The sequence below is a fragment of the Amblyomma maculatum genome, chromosome 9 (assembly GCF_055883805.1).
Source record: "Amblyomma maculatum isolate TAMU_Amacu chromosome 9, ASM5588380v1, whole genome shotgun sequence".
NCBI classification, from domain to species: Eukaryota; Metazoa; Arthropoda; class Arachnida; order Ixodida; family Ixodidae; genus Amblyomma; species Amblyomma maculatum.
The window spans coordinates 3378821-3389493 of NC_139352.1; positions in this window are offsets into that span (position 1 = coordinate 3378821).

Consider the following 10673-nt stretch of genomic DNA (forward strand, 5'->3'; position numbering starts at 1 on the left):
GCGTTGGGCCCGTCGGGGCAGCCCATACGGGCCCCATGCGGGATTTGCAACGCGTACCCAGAGGGGCCCCGCGTGGGCTGTCTAATTTTGCCACGATCGGTCCCAATCTGTATCCGTGTGGGCAGCCCAAATAGGGCTGCCCGCTTTCAGCCCAGGTAGACGAATGTAGGTAGCACACCAGATTCATTAATGAGTCCCATATTTGTGCATGCAGTGCCATCCCATTGATCAAGGTTTTAATTTTTTAGTCGATTAATCCCTCCAATACCTGAATTGTACAGGTGCAGGATTTGCGGAGGCCAGTCCGTTTCGGGCTGACCCACGTGCTGCCCTCATGGGTTGAATCTGGCATTTTCGGGGCTGCCCAAGTTTCAATAATCACCAAGTGCGAAACATTAAGCACTATTGTTTTGCTTGTATGAGACACTCAGTAACATGAGAGAAATTTGTTACCAACACTACAATAATGTGGGCTGGCCTACATCACCCCCCACATTTTGGTCTGAATATTTTTTTGGGTGGTGTGTGTAGAATAGTAATGCCGCAAGAAACATTAGGAGGTCGTTCAGTACATACTCGTAAAGCGGAACAGTTATTGTTGCATATTTGTTGTCGATACTGCATGATTAACGTAGTTTTTATATTAAAAATAGTCTTTTTTCATGGCATGGATATGCTTAGGACTGTTATGTGAAACCTCCAAAAGAGGCAATTAGTCACCGGTATAACATGATTTACATAAATAAAATGGTGCCTTAAAGATAGGGTGGAGACGTTTCAGAGCGGTAAGCCCACCTGCGGCCCATTTGGGGCCCACTGCGGCCTTTCATGGGCCGTCCCAATTGGGCTGATCTTATTTTTACCGCATGGACTACGAATATATGTTTCATTTTCCCTGAAGTACCCCAAGAAATACCCGTGTGGGCAGCGTGGTGGTGTGCTCGCTTTTCAGCCCGGCCGCAAACCATGCGGGTCCTATTTGGCTTTTGCGTGGGCAGCCCCAATCGGACTACCCCGTCTTCTATTTGCTTTAGGCCCACATTTGCATCGGATTGCCCTAAATTGCCCCGCGAGAGAGCGATGCGGGCAGAAGCGGGCAGGAGCACTTGCCTGCCCCGCTAACGGCCATGTGGAAATTATCTAGGATTTTGGTGGGCAGCCCTATTTGGGGCAGCCCAGGAATTTTCTGCATGAATTCCACAATTGCGTCTGACCTTCCCACAAGTACCCCTCAATGGTCCCATGTAGGCAAAGTGTGGGCATACCCGTATTTAGCCCCGTCGCGGCCCATGCGGGACCTATTCAGCTTTTTAGTGGGCAGCCCCAATTAGATTAGCCCACGCTTTTCCTACACAAAGCCCAAGTTTTCTTTGCATTGGCCCTAAAATTCCCCAAGCGGGACCCTTGAGGGTCAGACGTGGGAATGTACTCAGTTAGCCCTTTCCACGCCTATATGATGCCCAGATGGAAAAAGCAGGGGCAAGCCCAATTCAGGCTTGCCCGCTTGATCCCTAAAGAGGGCCCTCATGGGTGTTATTGTGATTGCCCAAGCCCAACTTGCCCATACGAGCCCCAGGTGGGCCACGTAATGTCTGCTACTTGGGTCATCGCCGTCGCTCCGGGACCTCCACACGCTAAGTTCCTCGCTGTTACGATCGTATACGCAACAATGCCATAGCGTCAGGTAAATGACAGGTACGCGGAAAGCTGTAGGGGGTGCAGCTATGTTTAATAAATAACCCCCCTCCCTCCTTCGATTTCTGCTTTGTAGCTGGGGTGCCAAACTGGCCGGAATTTTTTGCCATTGCGAAGGGCGAGTGTTCCGGACGCAGCGCATTAAAGGGAGGGGGTTTAGTTGGTATCGTCGGAGAAGCGTACCAGTGTTCCCTGAATCGAAACGCTGGTATACGTAATTGTACTCCTCCGCCGGTGTAATACAGCTCCTCTATTAACTATTAACTTGTGGTGTGTATTAACGTGATAAGCTAGATTAGTTTATGAAGATTAGTGCTTAACAAGCGGAGGGTAAAACGAAAGGGCCTGAGCACTGTAGTTTTGCGCTGTCGTCGACTTTATGCGCTCTTACATGTGAACTCTATTAAGCATGTTGTTTCGCATTCGGCACTGCTTCTACGCTCTGTTTTATACTCGGTACGAAGACAGCGAAAACAGTCAACCATAGATGAGCACGCGATACAAAAGAACATTGCTATCAGCTGATTTTAATTTGTCTGTGGTTGTTTTTTGCGCTGTCTTCTTACTGAATATGATTAACTAACTAGCCCAGCACGATGTTTTATTGCAGCCCTGTTTTAGCTCTCTCATTTCCAGGGGACTAGCGTCACCGAACATTTTTGCTATCGGCTACAGCTCGAGAGCAGGTTCGCAGCAGTTAGCTTCATTGCAGGCAGAGAACAGTTTTGTGATAAACGGGAACAAAAAGCTTGAAGTTGGTTCACACATTAATAAGTAACGCCCTAACGAGTATTATAACCTCTGTCTGATTATGTAAACTTACAGTCATGTAGTTACAGATAGGTCGGAAGAATACCACCGGCGAGCGTTCCTTACAGGTTGGGTTTGTTTTGTTGTTTATTGCCCCAAAGCAAATCACGCTATGATAGACGCCGTTGGGGAGAGCTCTGGGAATTTCGGCAACCTAAGGTGTTAGTGGGCACTGATATCGCACAGCACTCGGGTGCTTTCCTTTCCACCTCCATCGAAAGCGTCCGCCTGAATGACCTGACGTTATCGCACATCAGTCGTGACTCCCGAGCCGATTGGCAGGTCTTCACGCTTTATGAATGTTTTGCCAATTGTAGTAAGTTGCCCCTGCTAGATTACTGCACGCTTCGTGCGGAATTACTGTTACGAACTACAGCAGCGAAGACACGTCGTCACAGATGAAATTCACAAACGACTGAATTACGATTCTAAACATGCCTTACGGATATACAACCTCCCCTCCCCTCCAGTTCATATCCTGAACTTCGTTCCGCAGAATCTTTCTTCAGGATCATTCCTTCTCTCATGTACTGTTTAATACTGCAGTATGAAGCATTTCTACAATTAGCGTTTCCTAAATTGAATGAACGCGATACAGCAGGTACACAGAACACGCTAACAGAAAGAGGAAAGTTCGAGACAGAGCTGATTCATTTCAAAAGCAGGCGGATATATACATGTGGAAACTGTCCTGGTGTGACATATAAAGGCACGATGCCGCTTCTCAACTTTGTTTCGCATTTTGCACAGTCGCCGCATTGCGTCTTCCATATTCATTACCGTTTACCGTATGCGTACAAAACAAGCACCAGCAGCAACAGGCATCCACCCTTCGGATGCCCGGGAGACAGCGAAAGGAGATGCTGTGCCTAAAAGGCAAACCACCTCCCCTTGTCTACCACACAGGGCGGCTAAGTGTACAGCCGGAGTCTGGAAGGGTCCGGAACGAGACCAATAAAAATCTCGGTCCCCACAACACAGCGATCGAAGGCAGAAACGCTGCAGGCGCTAGAATTCGAAACAGCGTCTTCGCGTGTGCGAGTTCAGCACGCTACCCACTCGGCTACAGTGTGGCACGGCTTCTAGGTCACCCTCACAATAGGTGTTGCGTGGAGGATTAAGCGGTCATACCGGAGCATGCGCCGTGCCTACTTGCTGCTTTTTACGTGATAGTGCGAGCGTGAAGCGTATCTGGCAATATCGAATGCAGCCTCTGTAGCGTGCGCACTTGATATCGAATGCAGCCGCTGTAACTTTCGTGCGTGGTCATGCATGATTACCTTGTCACTTAATTCCGTGCTTCGTTCTCCAGAAGGGCGTATATAAGAAAGGTGAAAACAAGGAGAACGTGCCTATATTTTAATGATGGCCGTGCTGTTTGGTACTTTTATAGTGAAGTTCGCTTTTGAAGTCGTTAACGTAAAGAGAGGGGGAGTAGATCGGTTGAACTCTTATTCTGCTGACAGAAGATTGATTTCATAGCATGTATATACTTTTTTTTTCTCGCATCGATATGCCATGTATGAAAGACCCGATGAGGAGGTTTAAGTAAGGAATGAGTACAGTAAATATTGATTGGAAGTGTTCACAAGCGAAATTGATAACGACTGCTAATGTATAAGCGAAGTTCGACAAGTACGGGCATGTGGAGATGAAACATATAGGCTACGAGTGCATTGAGATGTGCAGCTTGTTTTGAGAACGCAGGGCGGGTAAGCAAAAGTGGGTTTATCTATGCAGGTATCTGTGAAACATGCAAAGGCTGAGGTTATGACGCCGAAGTACTAGGTGGCACACCCGAATTTCGCATTGTGGTTTGTTCTGTCGGGTTTAACGTCTCAAAGCGAGTAAAGCTATCAGAGACGCCGTATACTGGAGGGCTCCAGAAATGCCGACCACCTGGGGCTCTTTAACGCGCAGTGATATCGCACAGCACACGTGCACCTTCCTTTCGCCGGCATCGAAAGCGGCCGCCGAGGCTGGGATTCGATCCCGCGTACAGCCTCGTCCACTTCTAGCTGTAACACGCTCCCCGCCTTCAAAGCGCTGTTGCGTTCGAACCGGCCACACAATAAAGCTAAGTGGCAGGCCATGTGAAGCAGCACATCCGAGTCCCTGTGTGCGTGCATCGATTTGCATCGATATGTGGCTGTTTCGTACGTAATGTTGATTTGAAAGCAGTGTCTGTGTTATAGCTAGAAGTGGACGACCCTGTACATCTGTACAGTTGTCAAGCGCTGTAACCACCGGGACACCTCGGCTGGGTAGGTCGAATTCGACGGCATCACTTCAGAAACATACACGCAAAATTCATAGCGTCCTTACTGTTTTGATCACTGCATTGTAAGCTTTTCAACTTTTTCACAAGTCTTTTTTATCCCTTTCTGAATTAGGCACGCGCAATTTATACCGGGTGTCCCAGCTAACTTCGACCAAGGCTTTCAAGATACAGTTCGCCCTAGTCCAGTGAAACAAATTCAGAAATTTGCAAAGTCGCATATGCTATTCTCCTATATTTTGTTCACTACAGTTAATTAGTGTATACTAATTAACTAATTCTCTAATTATCAACTTCAGAGAAAACGCGTAGATGCATAAGTTCATCTCGAAAAACTTCTAGCTGCGCTGTCTCCATCACGCTACGACTTCCGCCGCCCTATTTACAATCCTTCAAAAATACTGCCACGTGACTAGCCAAATTCGCCAGCATCATCGTAGAAAACTTTTCTTATTGAGCCAGCAGTAAGAAAAAAAATCGGGCGTATGAGTAGATTGGGGCATAGCAGTCCCTATTAAATGGTGGCGACTCGTAATGACATAAAGAAACTGAACTCAGGAAATCTAATTAATAGCTTTCTCACGCTTTATAGAATAGTTCCTTGAAAAGGAGGCCATTCTGATTAACGAACGAGAAACTAGTAGGAGCAGGGTGTTCAACAACTCTGGTGGAGTGCCCGGCGTCATTAATCGAGAACTCGCACTAAGAAAAATACCGTTGAAGCTGAAACAGCCCCTCCCATGAAAGCGTATGTAAGCTAGGAAGTGGTATGCTTCCATTGCTCTTTCAAGAGTTTAACAGGATGACTTTTCGCGAAAGGTTTGGTGGCTTCTTTTCGTAGCTGCAGGATTTCGTTATTATTCCGCCGCTTGTAGCATAGACTTAAGAAAAAATGTACAGGAAGCACACTTGGGGGCTTTGCAGCTGCGTTTCAAGAGAATGCTCCGGAAAAATATCTTCTCATATTCTGCCGACTGGCAGTGGCTTGTGCTGCAGTCGGAGAAGGACCAAGACATCGCCATGTCACGAGCACCTCGCGTTGACCTTTACGATCGGCCCGCAACCCCTCGCACACGCACCAATAGGTCGCCCAATAGGAAGCGAAAATAAACATGGGGACTGAACACAGCTTTCGTCGTAACCAAGTAAACATTGTACCAGTCACCGCAGTCTTTGTTCATATGGAGTATTATTCCCCTCCCCCAAACCTCACATCACCAATGCAAGTCCACACTTTTACATACTGTCGCATATTGTCGCCTTGTCGCATGCACCTCGCGTTGACCTTTGCTATCGGACCGCAGCCCCTCGCACACGCGCGCACACATTTTCACGCACCCATAGTCGCCTAATATGAAGCGAAAAAAGAACTTAATAACTGAACACAGCTGTGGTTGTAACCAGGATACAGTAAACATTGTTCCAGACATCAACGCGGAGTCTTATCCTCCTGGCCCAAACCTAACTTCACCTATGCATGTTCACAATTTCACATACTGCGTCTGGAAGGTCGTGGCTGCACATCTTAGACGTGCGTTGCTCTGGCTATCAGAATGATAACGAAAAAAGCTGCAGTGTATCAGAATGGTGTAAGGTAACAATATATTTGCCGTAAAAACAAGTTCAGTCAAAGGAAAGCCCAAAAGAGGTCTCCTTTGTATCCATTCACCTTATTTTGGCCAGTGTTATATAAGACCTGAATGTGGTCCGGCTGAGAAACAATCATTATAGCGCACCCGGTCAAGTAAATATTGCAAAAGCGGTTAAAGAATTCTCACTACTATACCCCCCCCCCCCCCCCCCCCTGATCCAGCTTTCCTCGTTCCCATTTTGTTTGTGAACCCCGCCGCTCTTCCCACCCGACCCGTTAAATACGTCTTATTCGCGAGCGTGAAGACCAACATGTTTGCAGCCAAGGCTAGCGAATAGTAGTGTCGCTGACATAGAAAACGTGAAACTAATTGTGCTTCCGCTTAAGGAATAGTGGGCGGTCGAACGTTTCGCATAAGCTGGTCGGCGGCTCAAAAATACGAAACTCCAGCAGGCCCTCGTAGCAGCGCACCATCGAGCACATCGGGAAGTTGTCGATCACATCCATCACGATAAGCCGCTCATGATCCATATCGCACTTACGATCGGGGAACGTGTAAACGTGGTGCCGCTGAAGTACTTTTCACTGAGCTGCTTCACCGAGCCGATGCAGTATATGCGGCCAGCCGCCAGGATGCCGATGCGGTCGTAGACGCTCTCGTAGTGGCGAAGATGCTCGAACGTCAGTATAACGGTGCTGTGCTGTCCAAGGTATTCCAGCACTCGCCGCACCAGAGCGCGCGTCTGCTTGTCGTAGTCCGGAAGGTAGAGCCTGGGTAAGGCCAACACTTCACTACCGACAGTGGCTGCGGAACATCGGCTACGATCCTCATGCCGGGGGCTCCTGGAGACACTCACTGGCCGGGAAATGATATGCCAGCTGGCCGTGCTTCGCGGAGTCCAGCACGTACCGCGCGTTACGAGGTCTCTTCTTACCATTGTCGACCTCGCCGAGCCTGACGCGGCCATCTCGTCGTGCAGCGCGAGCTCCAGGGGGCAGCTGCCGCTGGCTCTGGCGTTGTTTATTTATTTTCTTTATTTATTTCATAATAAATAAATAATGGTATGAAGAGACCTCGTAACGCGCGGTACGTGCTGGACTCCGCAAAGCACGGCCAGCAGGCATATCATTTCCCGGCCAGTGAGTGTCTCCAGGAGACCTCCGGCAAGAGGAACGTAGCCGATGTTCCGCAGCCACTGTCGGTAGTGAAGTGTAAGTGGCGTGGGGCCCAGGTAGGCGTCGCCGGACGTAGGAAACAGCTCGCCGCCAAGGACGCTGAACAGCGTGGTTTTGCCGGTGCGCAAGACGCCCACGAAGCCGAGGCACTCGCCGTGACGCAAAGCGATGGCGATGAGAGGCCGGATGAAGCCGTATGTCTTGCTTAAACTGCGCACGAGCAGCGCGTGTTGTTCGGAGTTGCGCTTGTTGCAGATCTACCTACTGCTTTTCCTTCGCGGCGTTTTCGTTAGCCGAGGTCTCCAGGAAAGCGGTGCTTGTAGCGGCTGGTTCGTGCATCCCAAAACGTGACCAAAGCCGCTGCAGTAGCTCGGAATCGAGGAAAGTCACCAGGGCGAAGGCAATTCCTCCCTTGAGAACCAGGGAAACGACTTCGAACAGGCGCGTGTTCAGGCCCACGCTTTAAGGCTAAAGTTGGTCTGCGGAGTCTGCGTTGAATACAAATGCTACTCGCCGTTTGCATGACGAAAACATTGCCGCCTACGTAACTCCAAAACACTAAAAGGCCAATAATTACAGCGGCTGCAAGATGTTTTTAATATTACTAATTTGTATTAACATATACTAATAATTAACTCAACCGCCGTACTCATCTCTTTCTCAGAGTTTCTCTGAGATTTACCGCTCTCCTATGTTGTCAGATAGCCCCTGCAAGCATACACCCTCGATGGCACGATGTTGTGCAACCTGTGATTTCTAAGCTACCTAGCCCTTTCGCACATAAAGAAAAGAAGCGACAAAATACATCGCCATTAGGCCCAGGCGCAACTAAAACAAGCACGCACCGAATAAATCCTCATTGCAGCTATCGCTGGTGCGTTACAGGCTGGGTGCAAACTCCAGTCGGTACTTTTCATCATGCATATTTCCTTTAGATGCATACATAGCTGTAGTATCTGTTTTTTTGCCGCTCGGAGCATATGACGCACTTGGCGCTCTTGCACAGTGGGTTTTTTTTTACCTTACAGGCTCGCCTTCGTGCTCACCAAAGCATTCGGATTTTGTTCTTTTGGTGTTCGCGATAAGATGCACTTCGTTACGGAGCTTGATAATCGTCGTCTTCGTCCAACTGTTTGCAACGGCAAGGAAACCGCCTGGCACAAGTGAGTCTCCTGGAGGGTTCATATGCTCGTTCACTTGCAGAGTGGATCACTCTGGACGTAGAACAGCGTTGGTTCCTGATCGAGATGCGCATCCGATATGTAGGAGATGCGCATGTGTCACCAAGTCGTTGATTCTGCAGAAATCGCGGCGGACGCAGAAAGTTTGTGGATCCTTTCACAACAGACTGACCATTCTCTATGCACCGAGAACCTTTTCACCACTGCGACCACATCCGTTCTGAGGGCAGAAACCGGCCACAGCGCTGAATCATCCGTTGGCAAAAAAAAAAAAAATGCCGCATGTTTCCTGCAGGTGTGCATTCCGGCCTGGACAATGCCCTTTTCAGAAGGGGGGGGGGGGGGGGGGGGGTGTATAAGTACCAAGCCTCGTAGATGAAATACTATAGCTGCACGCATTTAGATGACGCGATGAGGAAGCGACGCCCATTGCACATTGCCGGCGCCACGGTGACCGCCTTGTGCTCTGTAACTCAAGACACCCCGCGCATATGCTCCACTCGTAAGTCGCACGAGACGATTCCATCTAGCTCTGCAGCATCAACAAACCCCTAGCTGCTTTGCCCTTTGAGATCCCATTCTCTCTCTCTGCCTCCGCGCTCTCCTGTCTGTCGTGAACCTGCACGCTGAGAGCGTCTCATTCTGTCACGTCGAACACGGCCCGCGCTACACGCTCTCACAATACGAACACTGTATATGCGTGCGTTATGAGTGGATTGTGAAAACGCTGTAACATTCCTCCATACTGCGTGAACATGATATGCTGCAATCACTGTCACTACTTTCCGCCCTGAGGCCAAAAAAGGGGGGAGCTTTCACTTTCTACCTGCGTCAGCGTGGCCATTTCGTATGGTGCGCTTTCGCGTCGTCTGCTACACTGCCGTCCAATGTGTTTCCCGCCCGCTCCCGAATGATGGCGCCACATCCTCCCGCACAAGGCAGATTAGGATGCTCAAAAAAGCGAGAAGGGACGGAGAAGGCGATGCAAAAAAAAAAATGTCCTAAAACTCCACCGCGCCAAACTAGTAAAGGCGAAGCTGGAGTGTCCTCCCAATTTTTCTTCTGTGCCCATGCGCGTCTGTGCTGCACTGCACGGTAGCAGAGGTCGCGGAAGTAGTCGTTGCTCTAGCGGTAACGGATGGCTATAGAACGAGGCAGTTGCTAATGGTACTAACAGATTTATAAACAGCCTGCCGAAATTACATAAATGGCAGGATAGGTCGTCGCGCACTCCGTATACTCCTCGAAGCCAGTGGCAAGTGTAAAAACCACGAAGAAGAAAACAGCAAGACCATACACAAACTTTGGTGGGTACAGGGCACATGGAGGTGGCAGCTTGGGAACCAAGAGGCTGACAGAATAGCTCGGGCATACGCTACTTGCCGAGCATCCGACGAGACCGCGGAACTTTCGCCAGCACCGAAGGAATAGTCGCCATTACTCGGCCATACTAGAGAACTATAGAGGCAAAAGAATGCGATATCCCCCGCCGCAGAGTTCTCTCAACAGAGAGGAAGCTGTCATTTAGAGATAATTACAGACAGGTTCGTACCCAAACCTACACATACGCAACAAAATGCAGAACCTACACTATGGGCCTGTCAAAACATAGAAGTGGTCAATAAAATACTCAGCTCGAGTGCAGCGCAATGGGATACGCTGCTGCCCAGTGACCGCTGCGAAGACCAGTAAGGTCTGGTACAGCAAGCTGAACGGGCGGCAGTGGCTAGCGGAGCCCTCGAATGAGGGCCACCGACCATTGGTTTGCGGTGGGCAAGATGGACGGAGAAGAATCCTGGGGATGCAACATGGAGACCCCTCTGAAGATGCCCTAACACCGCCTAAAAGTAACACAGAGCCAAATAAAGTTTTTCCCTTCTTCCTTCTAAGCGAAGAAAAGTTCTCATTGAAGGGTTACTGAACTTAAGTTGCAGGGTGCTTT